The 21,470-nt window shown below is 36.6% G+C and overlaps 1 protein-coding gene and 1 long non-coding RNA gene across 2 annotated transcripts in view; one reads left to right on the top strand and one right to left on the bottom strand.

The window, feature by feature from the left end:
• The window catches only part of LOC131690597 (uncharacterized), a 541,241-nt gene that overhangs the window by 40,210 nt on the left and 479,561 nt on the right, over nucleotides 1-21,470 (top strand). The gene's annotated exons all lie outside the window — the stretch shown is intronic.
• On the bottom strand, nucleotides 12,831-13,885 carry LOC131690599 (uncharacterized). The gene is made up of 4 exons (XR_009305599.1): nucleotides 13,507-13,885; nucleotides 13,323-13,429; nucleotides 13,095-13,260; nucleotides 12,831-13,033 (listed from the first exon to the last, which is right to left on the bottom strand). It is a non-coding gene; the product is annotated as an uncharacterized LOC131690599 (long non-coding RNA).

The raw sequence follows: 21,470 nt of genomic DNA, 5'->3' as shown, positions 1-21,470 counted from the left end.
ACAATTTGTTACATAGGGGGAGGGGGAGTCAATGTTGGGCAATTTTTGCGTTACGTAATTTATGAATGGTCCCTTGGAGACGTTGGATCGGCGAGTAATTGCTGCTAGGCGGTGATAAAGGCCCTAGTATAAAGGTACGCAAAGAGTGTGCAGAAAGTGAAGCCGAAAAAAGTCTACCTATCGAGCAAAATTAGAATCCAACTTTGCTGCAGAGGTATCAGAGATGGATTCCAATTGTGCTCGATAGGTAGGCTTTTTTTGACTTCACTCTTTGCGCAACTGTTCTCTATAGACTCGCTGGGTGGGGCTCCCAGAGAAAAACCCACGTTGAGCGGGTTGCCTACCTGTTCAACGGTTATCATTACCGGAAGTCTAATTTCGTGATAATTACAATTTTACCTGATTTGTATCACTAGGGTTGCTCAGTGATCAATCGGTTGGGTTTTTTAAACATATTATTTCAGCCTTTTTTATCAAAAGGACTTAAAAGAGATCATTGATTTATACCAACAGCACGTGGTGGCTTTTGTCGCCTACTTACGATCTACAAACAGCATCTGTGCACTAAATATGCTGCTCTCCGCCTACTTTAACTATAAACATTTTATTTTAATATGTATCTTGCTGATTTATCGTTTAAATTTTCTCACTACCTAATACCGATGAACACCGCTTGGTACGTATCCCACTGATGGCTTCGACAATCTCTTTTGAAGTGCGAACAAATACCCTTTTTGGTATAGTGGCGTGATTCCCGGAAAACAAAAGATTTACCCATTTCACTCACTCTTACCGCAAGCCTACCTAACGTGATCTAAACGATCCTCGTTGGAGTTATCCTTCTGGGGTTCATCGGGTAGAAAAGGCAAAGGAGGGTGAGGTGGAGCCCGTGTAAAGTTAAGTTTTTTCGAGAGCCGCAGCCTTCCTGTTGACGGAGAGATGGCGCAGTAAGCAATGCTGTCAGTGTGATACCGACAGGGATATTCTATCTCGTTACAAAGCCATGTTTCGTAACCGTGAAAATGCATCGCATTTCAAGTTATTTAGCAAGATTTTAAAAGAATCGATTTTTGGGGTAATGCTTCCTCGTATAATCGCGACTGTATAATCGGATAATTCGCGACCTCGTTTGATGCTGTTGATAGCTGTTGAATGTCCCTGAAACTTAGATCGATTTTAAAGCGTTGCGCATTCTCCGATCCAGACATTTAAAGGGAAGCTTGTAGCTCAGTAGTTCAGTTCACTTCTTATAGCGACGAGTATCAGACTGGATTGCTAGAAACATCTCGTGCAAGTGAAACTTGCGAATGGCTTTCGTTACCAACCGCTTGTTGGGAGTTTTTTCTACAATGGACTTAGAAGCGGTCTGTTTGGTACTGATCATTTAAAAATGCTGCTGCCGATATGACGTCCGCAAATTACGAAAACATGGAAAGAAGCAATTTCTTTTTCGCTTAATTTTCGTTAATAGACATCAAACGGGCAGTGCTAACAAGGCAATGGAATGCTCGCTCGCCACTCGAACGGTAGTCAACTTGTAACCGAACGTTACAGACATCAATCTAAACTTTTGTAGGTATTATAATGAAACAAAAACATTCAAATTTCTTGAATGTTTTTGGTTCATTATTATACCTGGAACTCCCTGCCACCAAGGCCCAGAAAGGGGATCGTCAGTAGCCCTACCAAGGTCGAATCATCCGAAACAGGGCAAGAACCGACATCAAATTGTCTTCGTCGGCCACTTTCATACAGGCGAGCGAGTGCTTAAGAGGTGTTTCAGTTAAGTGAGTTAGTGAGTTAAAGAGAGCGACCAAACATTAACGCCATTCAGGACCTTTTGATACTTACCATAATTTGGCATTCCTGGAAGTTGCGGTCTCCAGAAGACACACCGCACACGCATCGGCCTAGGTTACTTAACGGTCGCCAAAGAAAACCAGGGATGAAGACTCTCGGGCAAAGATCCTAATTACTAAGGAGAGCCACCCATCTCGGTCTGGCAAAAGTCGGTGTTGTCCGTCGCCAATGTACTATAGTCCCACATAATAAAAACTTGTGAAGCAGCTATACCCATACAAACGAATATTTTCTTCAAGCTGAATATTAAATTAACTTTCGATGTTTAATCATTAATTGCCGAGCCCTGTATGCTGCTTCAAAGTTATACGAGTTAAAATCATGGAACATCGACAACAGGGAAAAATACCAAACGTGGCAGACCGCTTCAATCGCATTCGCTGACACACTACCGTGAATGATTACTTTCCAATACAATTGACATCACTCCACCTGAAAGTTTTTCAGTAGAAAAAAGCACCGATCGTGGTGTTGACAACCATTGGCTGCCCATATCACAGAACTTTAATGGTACGCTGTTGCATGGTAAATTAGGTTAAAAATCATAATTTGTAGTTGGTTTTAGCGCTACTTAACAGTATTAATGGATCTAACTTCAAAGCAACTTAAAATGCGTTTGGAACAAAATGCCACACGACCGACAGCATGTTGGTATTGACAGATGGTGAAAATAGCCGATGCAGAACCTGCGAAGCGCCAAAACAAGCTTCGCGTCCTTTCTGTGGACAAACACATATCAGTACCACTGATAAACCGACGTGAAGCACTCCTTTTCTCTTTTGAAATTTGGCTGTGGAATTTTACCTGTCGTTTCAAAAGCGTAGTAACTCGAACAAAAATACCTATTTATTCAAACTGCCATATATGCATTTGTGTAGTTAAGTGTTTCTGCAGTAAGAGTCTGAGCAAGAGAAAAGTAGATGCATTAACAACAATGACATCAAGATATTTTTGTCTCTAACAAAATTGGTAATACTTGCTATTGTTCTGATTCAGCTTATGTTTTCCGCTTGAAATCTCAAAACATGATGTTCTGTTCGGTTTGGATGCCAGGCACGTAGCCAGAGGGGGGGCTAGGGGGCTAAAGCCCCCCCCGAAACTTTTCAAAAATAAATTTAAGAAGCAACATGTTTTTCGGTAACTCGTAAAAAAATTGTATCTTGTTTGGTTTCAACAAATTAATGGGAGAATGGTGAGGAAGATTGCTATTTCGAGCCACCGAAGACATCGGTCACGATATCTACTCAGTATGCCGAGTCTGATAACACACTTCCTTTCATATTGTGTGACTCGTCGGAAGAACAAAAGAAACTGTTACTTTAATTCTTGCTGGGGTGATCCGTCGGATGATTGAATCGTAGAAGCAAGAAGTGGTGCTCCAGCCAAACGTGGAGGCTATTGACTTCTGGAATTTTTGCATAACCGAATTTCATGATGGGGAATATTTGCTGAAGGTGAAAATAGAGGTTATGCTTACGAACATCGCCTTTAACGAGTTCTACCTTGTCAGGCATTCAGTACTTATGTTACTCAACAAATTAGCCTAGGCGAAACCAGTCATTTTGCAACTTGTAATACGTGGTTGATTCTCATATATATGGATGATGAGAAAATCAATGTTCGTCTACAAGATCTGATACTTCTTACTTGAACCGCGGGCGAACGACCAGGAGGTTAAAGCCCCAATAAACAAACTTAACTTCTTTGAACCGTGGCTATTAAAAGATTCCTGTCACATTTGGAAAAAATGTAATTTATTATAAAGGACTCATCTAGGAATTAGACGGGTAGGGTCAGCTAGGATTTCGTCCTAGCTGACCCTGCACGCACAAAACGCAATGCGATAATATCATCATACACGTTACATCTTTGCACATCCATAGTCTCCAATACGATTACCTGAAAAACAAACAATTGCCAAATTTGTGGCTGCTGTTCATATAATATTGACGGCAAAAACTGCGTCTAGTATCTCAAAATTAACAGTCAGCATCATCATTGAGGAAGTCGACACTGGTGGCCCGTAAGGGGACAAAACAAAAATGAAATCAGATATTCGCGAACTGCCATGTCCATAGCAGTTACCACGATAATAATACGGAAGTGTACAAGATTGATATGAACGACCACCAAGACGCGGTTGGTTATGAAAAATATTTCTCAATCAGTAAACAGGTCAATCGCACGAGATCTGTTGGACAACCATTAGCGTTTTATCATTTTCATTGTTTACATCGTGGAAATATATTAAAGACTCAAGGCTTCATTTAGCTAATGCATTGAACCGACTCAAGTAAACGAATTGTATAATAAAAAATTAGAAGTTTCATAGAAAACTGAGTACAAAAACTGTCCCAAAATTAACATTTATCGCTAGTAATGGTATCTAACAAAACTCATTTTATGCTAGATATTGGCCTGAATAAAGAAAGTTAGTTAAATCATACGCAAATTGAATTTCTGTAATAGATTAGAGCAATGTGCGCTTAATATAAACGTCAAGCATCTTCCAAACTGTTTTCTTACATTCTTTAGCTAAAAATAATTGACACGTATTTTTTGGTTTGGCTAAATATTATATTTTTTTCAAGTTATTCGCTTTTGAACTTTTGAAGTCTATAAAATTGAACATTTTTCAATCACTGATAACTCGGAAACGACTCGATATATGGAAAAAAATATTAAATAAAAAAGTTGCGTTTTCAAATAAGCTTACCAAAAAAATCACAATTTTTTTGTTATATAACTTATGAAATTTGCAACAAATTGAATTTTTTTAAGGCTGGACCAAATTTTTTATTTATTATTTTATTTAAGTATTAAAATCGTGTTAAAAAGATTGTGTAAAAATTTGGCAGTGGAATTCTTTGCGAGATATTACAATTATAAACATAAAACATGGCAATTTTACACTAAACGCCCAGCGAAAGGCCTGTTATAACTGAAATGTCTCGTAACACTTCGAGTTCCATTCTGAATTTTTCACATAATCTTCTTAATATAGATATGTAATCAAAATAAATTTGATTTCGGGGGACTTTAGAAAATATTTGCTTTTGACATGAGAATACCCCCAAAAAAGTCTTAAATTTGCAGAATGCGAGTCATTCCACGATTTACAACTATAATTTTAGTTCCCTTCAATTTTTTTGCACTCTTTAGCTGAAAATTATAGACACGATTTTTTTACTTTGGCTGAATTTGACTTTTTTTTTTTAAGTTATGAGTTTTTGAACTTTATAAAGTACTAGCTAATACCCATCGCACGTTGATGCGACTTTCAACGAAATAGGAGGAAACCATAATTTGTTCCGAAGCGCCTTCTTGTAGGCAGATAATCCCCACCAATAGCACACAAACACGCTCCATAACAAATTCCTACTATGCATAAATTTTTACGGCAATTGGTTAAGCCGTTTGGGAGTCCATAAATCACATACATACAAATATCGACTTTTAATAATATAGTGATTTTTTAAAGTTTTATAAATTTAATAGAATTGGACATTTTTCATTGCCTCATAACTGAGAAACTATTAGATTTCTGGAAAAAAGCATTAAATAATAAAAGCTGCGTTTTCAGAAGATCTCGGCGGATTTTTTTTTGTAATATTTGTTTTTGTTAAATAATTTATGTATTATGCAAATATTAGTAACAAATTTTTTTCAGGGTGGAGCCAAAAAAATCTTTTTAGCTTTTTCAAATAATTTATAATTATATCGAGAAGATTGTGTACAAATTTCAGAAAGAAATTCGAAGTATTTTACGAGATATTTCAATTACAATAGGCCTATCACTAGGCGTTTGGTGTAAAATTGCCTTGTTTTAAGTTTATAATTGTAATATCTCGCAAAGTATTTTGATATCCACTCCCAAATTTTTGCACAATTATTTTAACATGATTTTTAATATTTAAAGAAAATAATAAGTAAAAAATTGGTCCAACTTTAAAAAATTCAATTTGTTTCAAACAATTGCAAATTTCATAAGTTATATAACAAAAAGAAATTGCTATTTTTTCAGTAAGCTCACAACTTTTTCATTTAATATTTTTTTCCATATATCGAATCGTTTCCGAGTTATAAGTGATTGAAAAATGTTCAATGTTATAATCTTCAAAAGTTCAAAAACTAATAACTTGAAAAAAAATCATATTTAGCCAAAATAAAAAATACGTGTCAATTACTTTAACTAATGAATGCAAGAAAAAAAAATGGAAGGAATTCAAATTTTGATTGTAAATCAGACGTGGAATGACCCATATATTTTGATCCTATTGATCACCAAAGATCCTCCTTCCTAACTGGGGTATGCCAAAAAATTATGTTAGCATGATGCATTAGAACTGGTAATAGTTACAGGACGCCAGATCAAGAAAATAGAAGTTGAACCATCTACAATTCGTTTGCTAAATCAGAAGATTTTGTGCAAATTTCGACATTCTCTTCGATCGAACATTTTATGGATATTTTTCTACTCATTTCGATTTAGCGTCATCTACACCTTTTAAACGTGTAGCTTAGAACACCTTGCGTTTTCCAGCACTGTCAAGGATTGTCATATTCGGTTAGCGCATAAATACTGAGAACTCTAGAATATCCATTGTTGCAACGAGAGTAAATTGTAACTTGTAAATAAAAATAAATAATAAAAATCAAATTAAACATCAATAATTCGTTGATGTACTATAGCCTTTCTTGTGACAAAGAACATGGATTGTCTTAGATTTGGCTTTGTTTTCATTAAGAACTTTTCAAAATTTCGTTTAGTTTCTAGTGACAATATGAAGTAATTAGAACTAAAAGCTTTATGCAGGAGCGGGTAAAGCGTAGTTGGTAAATTGATTACCTTTTACGCAGCTCATCACGGTTCGTTCATCAATCCCGCACATGTAGGGTTAGAAATTTTTCTAAAGAAATTTTCTAACCCAAAAAGAGGCGAATAACCATAAGGTTAAAACCTGTATAATCGAAATAAAAAAGCTTTATACAATAATTTTTTAAGCCCCTCCCGAAATAAACTCCTGGCTACGGGCCTGTTGGATGCGCTAAATTTGTGCTCATTTGATTTGGATTCATTAATCTTGTTCAACTATCTACTCGAGGGGCATTTCATTTTGCGATTGACAGATGAAGTCTGAATGATGTGTAAATCAATGGACAGATGGAGCATCTGTTCTAAGGTATTAATTTCCAGGAATTCATTCCGAAATCCTTCCCGTTGGCACGTCGGTTTGTCAATGTTTGTATAACACACTCAATGGGACTTACACTCGGACACTCAATGGGATTTACACAAAACAGCACCCACCTCAACCCAGTGGATTGTTTGTGATATGTACACACATTGTAACCACGTTCTCGATTAAATCATCTCTGTTGTTCTGTTTGCAGCACGTTGATCCTTGCCATATTAACACTATGGAATCAAAGTGTGCGCGTGAATCACAGCTTCCAACCTTGAAGTGACATCCACGAGAATTGTGTTCCCGGAAACAGTGATGTCCCTATCCTCTGTGCAGTAAAGAGAAATTGAAATTACTCCCGACACTCTGGCAAGCAAAACGAGAGCGCTTCTCTTTCGTTCATATACACCACCGTGTTTGATATGTGTAAGCGCACGTTGATTGCAGAGGTAAATTTTCATACACCCAACACTGGAACGAGCTAGAGTGTGGAGAAGAGCTCTTGAAATTCTCTGTGGCGCGCTCAGATAAATTCGCCACAGCGCGCGCCCCAGAGTCGCTGTGGTGTATTCACTGGCGTGGTTTCACTGGCGTGTATTCACTGGCGTGTGATCTTTGGTTTGTTTTCGTCTTACAAGCGGCATTGCGAGTGAGATTGATTTAATTTGCACAGGTTGTTGCGTTGTGTTGTGTGGATGGCGGTGGCTTATTTCAAGCTTATATGATTTTCTACTGAAGATTTCATAGTTGCTTGGTAAAGCTTGCGAGTTTATAGAGTGTTGTTACACTATCGTGGGAAACCTGAAGTATTCGAGCCTAGGGGCAAACAAGGAAAACGTTTTACGTATCAATGTATCGGCTGGTATAAACAAAGTTTTATAATGATCTGTAGTAACAGATTAATCGTGTAACAGATGTAAGACGGGATTTGTACATCCACATTAGGAACGACCTATTATTTGTTCGACTGAATAACTCAATGGTAAGTTAACTTATTTTGATTGCGAATTTGGCGACGCCAAAAAGTAAAGTGATCCATTACAAGTAATGTGCTGGTATTACACACGTTTTCGATTATTATCATACGCAGGCATTGTAATTCTCTCTCACTCACGCGAGAAGAGGCTTATCCGATGTCCAACTTTTTCGAGATAAAGTCCACATAAAACAAGATAACGTTCACGAGAATTCACATTGTTACTTGTTTTTTTTTGTAGCGCGTTATTAAAAATAATGACGTGCCAATTTAGAAGCGCTTCTATTTGACCGGTACAGTGCTTTTAAGGGGTTACAGCACTGTTGATTTTTTAAAACATTTAATTTTTATTTATTAGTTGAATTTTGTTTACTGGTGCTTTAGGATGCTGAAAATGATATTCCAAAAAATGAATCGCGAAAACAATAAATAAATATTCAAATTTTTTCGCAACGCCTCTTATGTATACCTCGAGTATACTGAAAACGTTAACCGTGTTTTTCTCGAAATATTTTTTTTTGATCTGGCCGGAAATGTAACTCGAACAAATGATTTTTGATCAGCCTAAAATTTTTACAGCATGTTCAACATTACTTTCTCCAGCGATGTACGTGGGATTTAATTTTTTCATTGCATAATTTTTTAATATGCAAATTTTGTGTCGATTTTTAACACATTTTTAGCGTTTTTCGACTAAAAAATGTGCCATTTCGCGAAAAATCAAGACATAGAAAAAATCTTACGTATGCTGCTTGTTGTCGTTCTAAGAAGTTTAAAAAGCTTTGGTTTTTGACTCTGGATCAAAAATTACGGGACATAGAGCTCCGGCCGTGGACCCCTTCCAAAAAAAACTCCCCGACGGGAAAGTGCTGCACAACCGCCATCTTGTGACGAAATTACTCGAATAAATAATTTTTTTGTAATAACGTAATGTTATATATCTCATTAACCCTCTGGAAGTCGCGCTTATGGTCCACTGAACGAGCAGCCGCTGATGCTTTAAGACGGGTTCGCTAGATTTTCAGAGCAGCGTGCACTGCCGGAAAGTTAAACAAGATCTCGATTCATCTCATTATTGCGTCAAGATAAATTCCCGAAATATGCCTATTTTTCGTGCTCTATAGTGGTGTAACCCCTCAATAATTAGTTCTGGAATCTTTTGACGGCATTTTTCTTCTGTGCCATCATTTAAATAAATTAGCTGGTTTTCTCTCGAATTTCCATGCGATGGAATAATAAGAGAGAGAATTAAAATTGAAACCTAACATGTTCGGGTACGAGTATAGCAAATAAGTTCAAAATGGCAAATCCACCGTCTTTGCAGTACATACTAAATTGTTCCAAAGAACGTTTATCTGTTTACCGTGATTTTATAATTTGTAAAACTTAAAATATTAAGTTTATGTATCAGAGAATGTTTATGACCTCACCGAATAAAAATCTTCTTGTGTAAACCTTGAACCTATAGTTGATTTCGTGACGTGAGGATGTGCTTTTGTTTTCATTTCGATCCGAAAAAGGAATACGATCTACGTTTATCCCAAAAATTAACGTAAACTTCGTATTCTATACATATATTAATCAATTCACCTGTAAGTATTCATGCATACACCTCGAATCGAGTACACTACCGTGATTTTTATTCTTAGTCCAATTAGGTGATTAAAATTTTCTGATAAACAGAAATATAGGATTTGATTCCTGATGAAATAAGTTTTTATGGATATTTAGTAATATTATATCAGACAATACTAATTATCCTCAACATATTCCATTTTCTTCTCAAAATTTATCAATTTCGAATGCTCTAGTAATGCTAAAAAAGTAAATACATAATAGTTTAATAGTTCCGCACTTAAGCTGTGAGTCGCATTTTAGTCATGCTTGGGTCAGTAAAAGCCAGATATTTTACGCTTTTTTGGCTATTCTCGAGCGACGTAGCGATACAAAAAAATAATTCGTTCTAATTCTAATATAATTTTTTTGAAAATCTACACTTGTACTGCATTACAACGATAGCATTAGTTAGACTAATAATATAGTGCAATAAAAGCAAAATGTTGAAAGTTGTTCTACGTGGCTTATGAACTGCCCTTGAATTTTAATTGCAAATATGGGAAATCGTTCAACGTATCTTTGGTATGTGTGCAAAGAACTAGAATATTTAAGTGAAAATTCTGCTAAAAAATCGATGAAAAGTTCTATGGGCGATGTCAATATATTAAACGAAAGCATTTAATCCCAAAAATGATAAAAAAATGTTAAGATTGTTTATTAACCAATTTATGTATGTGAAACTTCTTGTACCATTACCACTACCATTAATATAGCCATTGCTAATTACGGCTCCTATGGGACATGCAACTATAGATACATTAGCTCAACTATATATAACTTTCATACTTGGTCATATAAACAACGGGTTGTTAAGAACCGGCCACCATACCAGAATTTGATTTTTCCATATATATATTTTGACAACATACCATTCAAGCACCATTTTAATTCTTTCCCATTTTAATTCTGTCGATTGATGAATTTTTTTTTATACGATGGCTTCTGAAGAAAGCTTCGTTGACACTAAAGTAGCCTGACGCTTTATCCTATTGAGCTATCGCCGTAATATTATAGAACGTAGTTTTTTATATCATGTTAATCTACAGGTTTTTGGAATCTTTGAAAATCGCTCGGAAATCCCCTGTTCGAAGATCGTGCAAGATGTTTTCATAAGGCGAACTTTTTTCTATATTTTCGTTGATATAAAAGTTCGCAAGCGATGATTTTCTTCTTCCGATATTTGCTTGAGCCGAATAATGTTCCCAAACATCGGCACTCTTGAAGTTCACTGACGATTTTTTCCGTAGCGATATTTTACATCAGTGAATTTTTTATTAGAAAATCGGCGATGAAAAGATTCTGTTGTGAACATTGATATTTTGATATTTTCCCAACACTACCTTTTTGATAAAACACCTCATTCAAGAAAGTTATAATGAGGAATAATTTATCACACAAAAATCGCTTGTTTAAACTTGAGGAAACACCTTACTTGTTACTTGAAAATTTCATAGAGATTGACAGAGATTCCGACAGATACTACCAGATAGGGTGATGAGCCTATTTTCACCATACTAAGCAAGGTGCCTCACTAATTCGGTAATTTCTTGCCTTACGATCAATGGAATGCGTAGAAATTGACATTAACCGCTTAGCTTCGTTGTTAAGAACCAATGTAATAACACAAATGCGTTGAAAACAGTAAAATTCTCGTGTTTGAGCACAATGAAAACTCGAATCGAGTGCCCCTATTGTTGCGCTACCATTTGACTCAATGCGTTGAACAAAGATGGCAGACACTGCTCTAACCAATGGCTTCAAATCGGTCGGGTAATAATAGAAACATGGCGCGAATAGGCTCATCACCCTACCTAATATTTTGTTTTGCTGTTGATATTACGCGCAATGAATCCGTGCATTATAATTACGGTCTAAAATACTACCTGACGCAAAAATCTAGAATACGTATAATAAACATTGTTGCTGCTGACCCATTTATAACATCCTTTTATGGAACACAAGATTCATTGTTCATTTAAAATAAGCGTGAACACTAGTGGCCTTTTTTCTTGACCCCGAAACTGAGCCAATTCATTTCGCTAATTGACGCGCAGAATCCCTATTAACTATTAATACTTATAACACGAGTTTGCATATCAGGTGCCTCTGGTCATTATAAAACTCTCTAAACGATGATACGTAAAAAGTTTTCCCAATTTGCTCCGAGGACCGAGTACTTTTAGTTTTGCAGGTAGTGTAACAATATTTTATAAACTCGTTCGATTTACCAAGCAACTAGTATGAAATCTTCAGTAGAAAATAATATAAGCTTGAAATAAACCACCACCATCCACACAACACAAGGCAACAACCTGTGCAAATCAAATCAATCTCATTCGCAATGCCGCTTGTAAGACGAAAACAAACCAAAGATCACACTCCAGTGAATGCACGCCAGTGAAACCACGCCAGTGAATACACCACAGCGACACTGGGGCGCGCGCGGTGGTGACTTTATCTGAGCGCGCCACAGAGAATTTAAAGAGCAAGAGAGCACGGTTATCTCGCACCCAACTACCTCAACACCAGCGCACACTTGAAATCGGTCTATACAGCTCCGAAAGAAAGAGCGTTCTGCTTTTTTCTGTGGTGTGTGATCATTGTATCCTCTGTGTACACTGAAAAAACTACACACTGTTCTTCCATGTGTTTCACACTTCAATTTGCGCATAGTGTCAATCTTATCTTATTCAAATGGAAAACACTTCATATTTTTCAACGCTACACACCATGTTTTCAAAACATAAAACACTTTAATTTAGAGCGCAGTGCACATTATCTTGATGTTGCAAACGTATCAAAATAAACATCAGAAAATAATTATCAACCAGAGAAACTCGAAAATCGCTTGTTTCTAGCATAGTTTTCAAATGTTGTACTCATAGAAATCAATAGAAAAGCATATTGAAAGCAAATACTTTATTGTTGTAAGCAGTATCGCCCGTTTCACAGAAAATTGGACTATCAAATATGCTCCTTATTTTTGGTACTTTTATAGATTTACCATGTATTACTGAAGAATCAATTGGTGATTGTAGTGGCTCTAAGTTGTCAGCGTTTTTTTATAGCATCAAAACTGCTTTCCCGGTTATCACAGGCTATAACAAAAGTAATATTTGAATAATGTGAGTAACCTCTACGTTATTGACAAAATTACCGTTACCGGAGAGGATAGTAAAACCACAGGTAAAACCATCGGAGTTTCCGTTGAAAAGTTTGAGCTGAATGAAGGTGTCTCTATCGGTATTTCTGGTGGAGCCGTGTCCGGTACGGCAAGTGAAAGCAACAGCGTTTTGGTTGTTTCCTCTAATGGCACCCAGTGAAACGTTTTTACCACCGATCCTGTATCCTCTTCTGCTGCTGCTTTTTCCGCAGTATTTGTATTGCATGAAGGCTACAAATTTATAATCGTAAAACAATTGCAATCTTTACTATTTTCTAGTCTTCACACTCACCTGGATTGGAACCGTCGTGGTTGCCGAATCTATGGCCAGCTTCGGAGATTCTGTTTCAAACACCGATAAGTTAGCGCAAAGATCATCGTATGATGCGATGCCTGCCTGATTCTGATCGGGCTGGAGGATACTGCGAGTAACTCCTTTCTTCCTCGATAGTGTGATGCTGCGCGAATATATTTTTATTAAGATCATATAAATGACATGTACGGCTAAACTAAAACATACCGGAAACGCAATCGACAGCTGATGATCGTCCTCTGTTACTGTGGCGATTTTCAAATGCGACAGAAAAGTCACTACAGCTGGTACATCGGTTTCATCTATTCCGTATTCTGCAAATCAAAATTTTAAATGATTTAAATGATTAATACCAAGAAAACAAAATCAACGTTATTAAAAATAAGCTTACGGTTTATGATGTCAATTATCTTAGGCGGAAATCCAAGCGCACTTAGATTGGATTTTGCATTAACTCCAAATTTAGCGTCTTTACCAGCCATGATTCCTTTGTTTGTTTGATTTTGATCCTAAGAGGTTTGATCGAATACCTTTGCATTCGATTTTCGAGTGTCAACCGCTTGAAATACACTGGTACGAAACAGTGGCGCAAAACGAAAAGTAAAATAAAATGATTTCCAAATCGCATGGTATTGAAATCCAAAGGAAGTCACATTGAATCATAGTGCGGTGGGATCTAAAGTGTTGGCGTAACGAAGCATGTGTTTTGGAAGTGTAAAGTTTTAGGAATGTGAATGGAAAATGTTTGAAATCATGATGTTGTTAGTTGGTAGTTTATCATGTGCAGAAACACTTGAAAGAAGCGTGTCGTTTTTTCCCAGTGTAGGCATCACACTTACGCGCCAGTGCATCACTAGGGTGAAATGCCATCACTGCCCGGAAATGCGTTTTGGTCGTGACTTATACGATATGTCAATTCTTGTCAGAAACGATACGAGAGTGTTTGGTAGGGTAGGGATGTACGTAGACCGAAACTGCAAAAATATTAAAACCGCACTGCATACCGTACCCGCATTGCATTTACCGTGCCACAGCCGTATGCAATCTCTGTCCAATGTATTGACTCAAATGATTGGATAAAAAGAGTAACATGAGATTTTATGGTCACCGTAACATATTTATTTCATGGACTTGTTGACTTTTCTCGGTGAAAATGAAAACTCCAAATTTTCCCATTACCACACGTAACGTTTCGGCTTACTGTTCTTCAGCCATCGTCGGACGTCTACAAACATTTATTTAGCATTAACATTTTGTGAACAAATTGATGTTAACGTCGGAAATTGGAAAATGGTCTTTTTTAGACTAGTTATTCTTTCTCAAGCCTAGTTCTGTTCTAGTTGCCATCTGTGGATTCAACTTATTTTTTGTTGCGCTGCCAAGATTTTTTGCTTTGGCTCTGTTGATAGGAATCAGTCGTGACAGGTTGCATTGGATGATTTCATTTTGATATCGGATAACAACGAAGCAGAGTTGGTCATAGCAAGTAACTTGAGGTATTGAATTTTGCTTTGATATTCGTCCCACAATGTGATGAGCACTGGTAGAAGAGATTGTAACTACTAGAAGGCGTATGTCACTGTTAACACTGATGGTTTATTATGTTGCTCTTACATATGATACGCACATTAGTTTGACATGTATTGCCCCGGGTACAGTGGCGGATCCAGGGGGAGGGTCCTGGGGGTCCGGACTCCCTCCGAAATTTTTTAACTTGTTAAGAAATTTTAAAATAATTTATATTTTAAATTCGTTGAGGTTATTAGATATTACGTATCGCACACTGAACATTTCAAAATCGAAATTCCAGACCCCCTCCGAATTTTTTTTTCTGGATCCGCCCCTGCCCGGGCACAAGTTCAGTTCGCGGGGTTCCCGCAAAATTTAAATACTTTCTTACAGCAGTCTCAGTAGGAATAATTTTAAAGCTGAAATTTATTTTAATGATTGGGAAGAATTCACAAATGATTCTGACGACTTACATTTTAGGGGTTTTTTATTGAAAAACCCCGGGGAGATGGATTGCACTGGTGTTGCATTTTCTAGCAGAAGAGCAAGCCACTAGACGTGTTTCATTCCTACTTCTGCTAGAAAGTGCAAAACTAGTGCAATCCATTGACCCGGTGTTTTTCAATGAAAAACTTAGTATCATTTCCTATTTCCGCGAAAGAACAAGATAGTCCAACTGCATTTATTTTAGGTAGCAAATGCTATCTTGACGACATGCCTTAATCCGTGCCGTACACTCCCGGCGATGAAAGGGCTTTGGTTGGGGTGTGAGAGTAGCAATAAACAATTTTTTCGTCCCACAACCAGATGGGTGTCATTGCCTCGCACCTGATCCATTTGCATGTAGAGGCCAGCCCTCTAGTAGAAATTCCGTTTGCTCTAAATGCATACTCCCATTCCCTTCTGCTTACAAATATAACAAACCAGCCGCCATCCAACCGGAGGAACCATTTCTCTCGAATCGAATTGAGCCGATCACAAAATTCATTTTTTGTGTTTATCTTACCTATTTATTTACCTCGAAAAATCGATTTTCTCATCCGTAGATTAAAATATCGATAAGGCAAAATTGATTTTTTTCAACATGCCCACCACTACGAAAATGCACGCTTACACAAGGCATAAGTAACAAGTGTTCAATAAAAAATGAGAATGATTTTAATATCTTTCTGTAATTAAAGTAAAGAGCGTATTTTTTTCTCTCCAAGAGAATTGCTCTCTGGACTTCCTAAAAATAGGTGGCATGTTTTTTTTCGATCGGGTGGTGTCAGATCAATCGAAGATGGTGTCGAAACAGCAAGAACTTCGCGAGCGTGTTGTACGGTTTTACTAAACGCATGGTCATCGTGGAAAAAGTTTACGGTAGACCACTTTCGAGACGAAAACCTGCCCGTAAGTCCAGTTTACTGGATCCTGGCATCCCTGAGCGTGGAGCGGAAGGTCGGTAGCGGCCGTCTGGCGAAGATAATGACGAAGAAGTAGAAGGAAGCGTTGAAAATGCTGTTCGACAACAAGGACGGAAAGAGTTTGCGTGATGCCGGCTATAAATATCACTGCTCCCATATCCTGATTCACCGAACCCGTAGGCACAAATCCCCGACTATGTACGGGGAACGTGCCATTTGAGCCAATATATTCTGATTCCTGATTCCCCCGAGTACACGGACGAGCAGATAGCGGTCGTGAAATCGCAGTGCCGGTGGATGACAGCTACTATTCCAGCGACAGGTCGGCCACACCTCCTGAAGTAAAATATAAGTTTAAGCATAAATTTGGAAAAAAAAACTTATGCTGTACATCGCCATATCGGAAAGAGGGATTTCCGGAATTGTATCCGAAAGATGGATGACAGTGCCGTCCAGCGCTCTTGTGAAAGCATCACGTCTAAGTTGCGTCGCATGGCTGACCAGGGCCCCTTCTCCAATATTCATTGGCGTTTTTTTTGAAGAATAAACTTTATGTTTTTACTAAATAATACTGAATTTGTTAATTCTTTTTTGTTTTTTAACTACATGACTGAAAAAATTCTCATTTGTTATTGCAAACCCGTTAATGTCATTGCTAAGCAGTAATGTCACTTGTACTGATCGTGTAAGGTGAGTACCCGATCAGAAACACATAACAGAAATATTTCAAAACTATATCTTGCATTGTTACTTGTTATAAATTTCTGTTATTTTAACTACTAACGAGACCTAATTTATAACACAATATGTTATAAAAATTGTGTTCTGTTATAATCTTGTTATTTCATTCTGATCGGGTAATGACAGAATTTCTATCCAATTACAGGCATATCATTACTTAGTTATGACACTTTCATTGTCCGTGTAAGGGCTCCGGAAGAAGTTTTACATATATCAAACATTTCTTTCGTAATCAACTCATAAAATTTGTTTTGCGCTATTCACGGTTTTTGCCATTCCCACAATATTTAATCACAAAAAATAGTTAAAGAAGGCTTTTAACTTTCGTAAACCTGTTTCCGTAATTGTAACGAACAAAAAATACCACAATTACCATTTTAATTAAAAAAGTCGATGTTGTCTCAAAAAAAAAAATGAAAAATTACTCACAAAATTCATATGACAAGCTAGTGATTAACAACGACAATAATATTTTGGAAAGTAGAAGGAAAATGATGAAAATGACGGTTTTCATTTCTCTTTACAAGTTCAGGATCGGTTTTTATGGGCATTTTATTTTATTTTGTTTTATCAATTATATAAATAGCCTCTAAGCAGGATTGAAAAAAATAAAAATTTCTAAATATTTTATTTAGTGACTATTGATGGTCTATATTTGAGTGTTAAATTGAACAGTGTAATATTTTTTTTTGCATACGAGAACTCGTTCTGGAGTTGTGAGCTTTAATAGTGAAAAAAGTAAAATTATACTCGTACACATTTTATTTACGGTCACGATTTTTTCGAAACCGTCAACTTTGGATGTTTAGTATCTTTGAATCATATTACAATGTAAAGTAGCACATCATCTATTAACATAACTTTGGCGGTCAGTTCTTCAACAAGTAATTATAAAAGATTTACTCTTCAAACAAGTGTAGTTCGAGATTTAATGTCTTCAGTAAAATTTTAGAGAATAGTATTTCAAATAACTTTATTTGAATGAAGCGAGCATAGTGTAGTTGGTCAGTCGATTGTCTTGACTCCCGTACGTCAGGTTTGAAATTCTTTTAACCTAAAGAAAAAGCCGAATGACCTTAAGATTAAATCCCCTATAATCAAAATTAAAAAAACTGTTGAAGACTAATTTTGTTGAAGACACGAATACACCATGTATTCAGAACATCGAAATATATAGACTATATGGTCGGTGTTAAGTCAAACCGGACTAAATGACATTGTATTGATTTCGAGACAAACGAGTTTAAAGTTTGAATCGTCGCATCCTTTACGTTTGATTTGAAATGAATTTTTGCCATAATTCCTGTAAATTGTAATATATTTAAAATCTGGTAAAAGTCGAATGTAGCTGTAGAAATTCTTTATCCGGTGCTATCATTATCTTATTTTTTAAGGTGTTACGAATTAGTCCGGTCTGACTTAACCCCTACCATATGTGAAAGAAAACCTTTAAAACAAATAATTCTGATATTACTATAAGTGATAAATCTCATCTGCTGTGTATAAACAATACAATTCACATTCTACTCAAGGTAGTCTCTGAAGCTTACTATAAAAATATTGAAAAGAGCTGGCTTTAGGAAAAGTTCTTAAATATTGTTTTATATCTCGATTCATGTAGCCTTCATATGTTCAACAAAATTGTTTAAAATGACGTTATCAACAACTTTGCTGAAGACACCAAGTCTCTTACTATTTTTGATGAGTTAATTGTCCATAATTACTTCTAGGAAATTTAATCACTACAATAATTACACCAAAAGGTGCGCGTTTTATGTTGGAAAACTTCTTCGAGGTTATAGAAACTTTTTCGAAATTATGTGAGTTTTCGAATATTTATTCAACTTTAAAAGTGCACTTTGTATTTTCATACTTTGACTTCATTGACATTTTAAAAGGCACCTGTAAGACTAATTTTGTTTTTGAACTTTCAATAATTTATCAAACATACATGTTCAAGCATTTTCAAAAAATTAACGATTTTCATCAAGACCCCCTTCTAACCAAATTTCTGACTACGCCACTGGCACTCATCAACCCTTAACTCCAGAACCGGAAGTCGGGTCAACTAAAAATTCAATAGCAGCTTATGAGAGCGTTTTACCTTCTAGATGAAACTAAGCTGGTGTAAATCGGTTCAACCATATCTGAGAAAACTGTGTGAGTTTAAACACACATACATACACACACCGACGTTTTCCGATCTCGATGAACTGAATCGAATAGTATATGAAACTCGGCCCTCCGGGTGTCGGTTAAAAAGAGTGATTGCATAGCCTTTCTTTGTATGAAACAGGCAAAAACATAAACAAGTATAACACTCCTTAATGCAACTGAAAAACTCCAAATATTTTATCAAATTAATTGCTCACGCAAGCTCCCCTATGCTATCAAGAACTTTTTCACAACACGAAACAGCAATGAGTAATGTTATCTTCGTCAACACTTTGCGTGACTAACTGCGTTACGTTTTGGGCATCAACATAATCGAAATCATTTGCGTGTGTTTTTAAAACAGAGCGCTTAGTAGGTTACATCTTTTCATATTGTGGCATTCTTAAGGCATACCTTCATATTCTGTACACCTGTATACTGCCTATGATCGCAAGTCAGTCCCATAAAGATAGAAAATCTCATAGAAAACGGGACAAATATGCGATCATGGGTAGTATAGCTTTCTGAATTCATGCGAATGAGACAAATTTTATTGTTAGGATTAGCAATATGTAGCAAAGACAACTGTCTAATGTTTTCTTAGTATGATATTCTTTTTTGGAAGATAATCACTCGAAATGTAATTTTATGAAAGCTTAACTCAGATAAGCGCGTAATAGACGCCTATATAAATTGACAGGAATATTTTTCTTAGGAGCTTTCAAAAGCTCACAGCAGCCAGGAAGATAAACAAACTTTGAAATAATGGCACATGTACAATAGAGACTGCTTATCACTCCTATAATTATCTTATGTTAAATAGTCTCATTATCTAGTGGCTGCATTAAAAATGGCTTGCGGAGAAACCGCGGCTATTTTTAATGTGCGTTTCAGACGTACGCTATGTGAGGTTTTGTTACAAGTGTGACAATATAATCTGAATCAATAAAGGGCGAACACTAAATTAATAAAATAGTTACAACTTGTTGCAACAAAAACCTAACAGATTTACATCATAAAGGACAAGCAGTTGAGCTACCCTATCCCGTGGGTTGCCTCACACACTGTTATACTCTACAGGAGTCAGAGTTGTTTATAACTCTTCTCAACCGCACTGCAGCTCAGTATTAGCTAATAATGTATCAATAGCATGGTAAACTTCAGGGAAATATCGTAATACCGCACGTCAGTCAGAAATGAAACCTGCAATCCCGGTTTGGGAAGATTGACGGCTTGTTCCGCCGCTGTCGAATTCAGTTAAATTTCTCCGCACTTCAGAGCTTGCTTGCTTTGCTTACAGAAGAAGGATCAGAATGCTGCTCACTATTCCTCTTATTCATACTTACTTTCTCATTCTATAGATACTTACTGCCTTTGCAAGACCTCCATGAATCTTAGCGCTAAAGTGCTCTCATTTTTGGTGTCTGCCATAAGCCCTAGAGCTGCAGATTTGCAGCGAAATCTATTGCGAGTAGCTGTTGGTGCAGACGTAAATGAATGTGAAGCAGCTGGCGTTGAAGCCGTATTTAGGTTATTATAATGTCGTTTGTCTGACAGGGAAAACATATTTATTGTGACGAGTGTGTCAGCTCTTCGCCTTGCACTCTAGTTTACTGTACGAGTATAGTAAAGTAGTAGGTGCATCACCAGCACTGGCACTGACTGCACAATAGTAAGAATTCTTTCATGCAGAGATGATGCAACTCCGACCGACTGACTGGGTGTGCCTTCACGATTCCGTACGTTTGGTGTAGGTGCGGACAAATGATGTAGTTTTGAAACTTTTGCCGTCTGTTTGTACAATTCCAGCTGGGACAACAGTTTACCAATGGAACACGGGACAATGGGACTTAACGATACGGGAAGAGGTGTTGATTAATTAGTACCACTTCGTTTTCAAGGCGTATTGTGTCGCTGTTGGCTTCGAAGATGTTTGGAGAAGTTGATTGTTGGCATATATTAAGTTTATAAATATTAGTATGATTTTAAATTTAATATTAACTATTCCAGAAGTTACATCTAAAAGAAACGATTTGCACGACTGGTTAAATCTATATGGTACATTTTGAATCAGGAAGTGTCACATAAAAGCATTTTGAACTCTATTATGTTAAAAAACCATTATGGGATTACAATATTGAAATATACGGCTACCTTGTTTCTAGCGTTCAGAGAAGAAGATTTGGCCACGGACTAGTTATGACAATGATATTTTTATTTCGATTATGGAGGTTTTAACCTTAAGGTCATTCGCCTCTTCGGGTTAGAAAAACCTTTTAATAAAAAATCTCAAACCCTATGTGCGGGGTTGGGATTCGAACCCTGGTGAGCTGCGTACAAGGCAATCGATTTACCAACTACGCTATGGCCGCCTCACTATGACAATGCTTTATTACGTCTTGCATCACAGTTTCATCGGGACAAAACAACTGTAGTAATAATATCTAAATCAAGTTATTTGTTTACACATTTATATATCATTTCTCTCAAATTTTTAAATCAGTTATGGATGTTGCGTTTCGATTTCATCTCATCAGAATCCGAC

Source organism: Topomyia yanbarensis, chromosome 3 (assembly GCF_030247195.1).
Source record: "Topomyia yanbarensis strain Yona2022 chromosome 3, ASM3024719v1, whole genome shotgun sequence".
NCBI classification, from domain to species: domain Eukaryota; kingdom Metazoa; phylum Arthropoda; class Insecta; order Diptera; family Culicidae; genus Topomyia; species Topomyia yanbarensis.
Note: the sequence above shows the minus strand (reverse complement) of the source record. Positions and strands in the feature narration are given on the sequence as shown.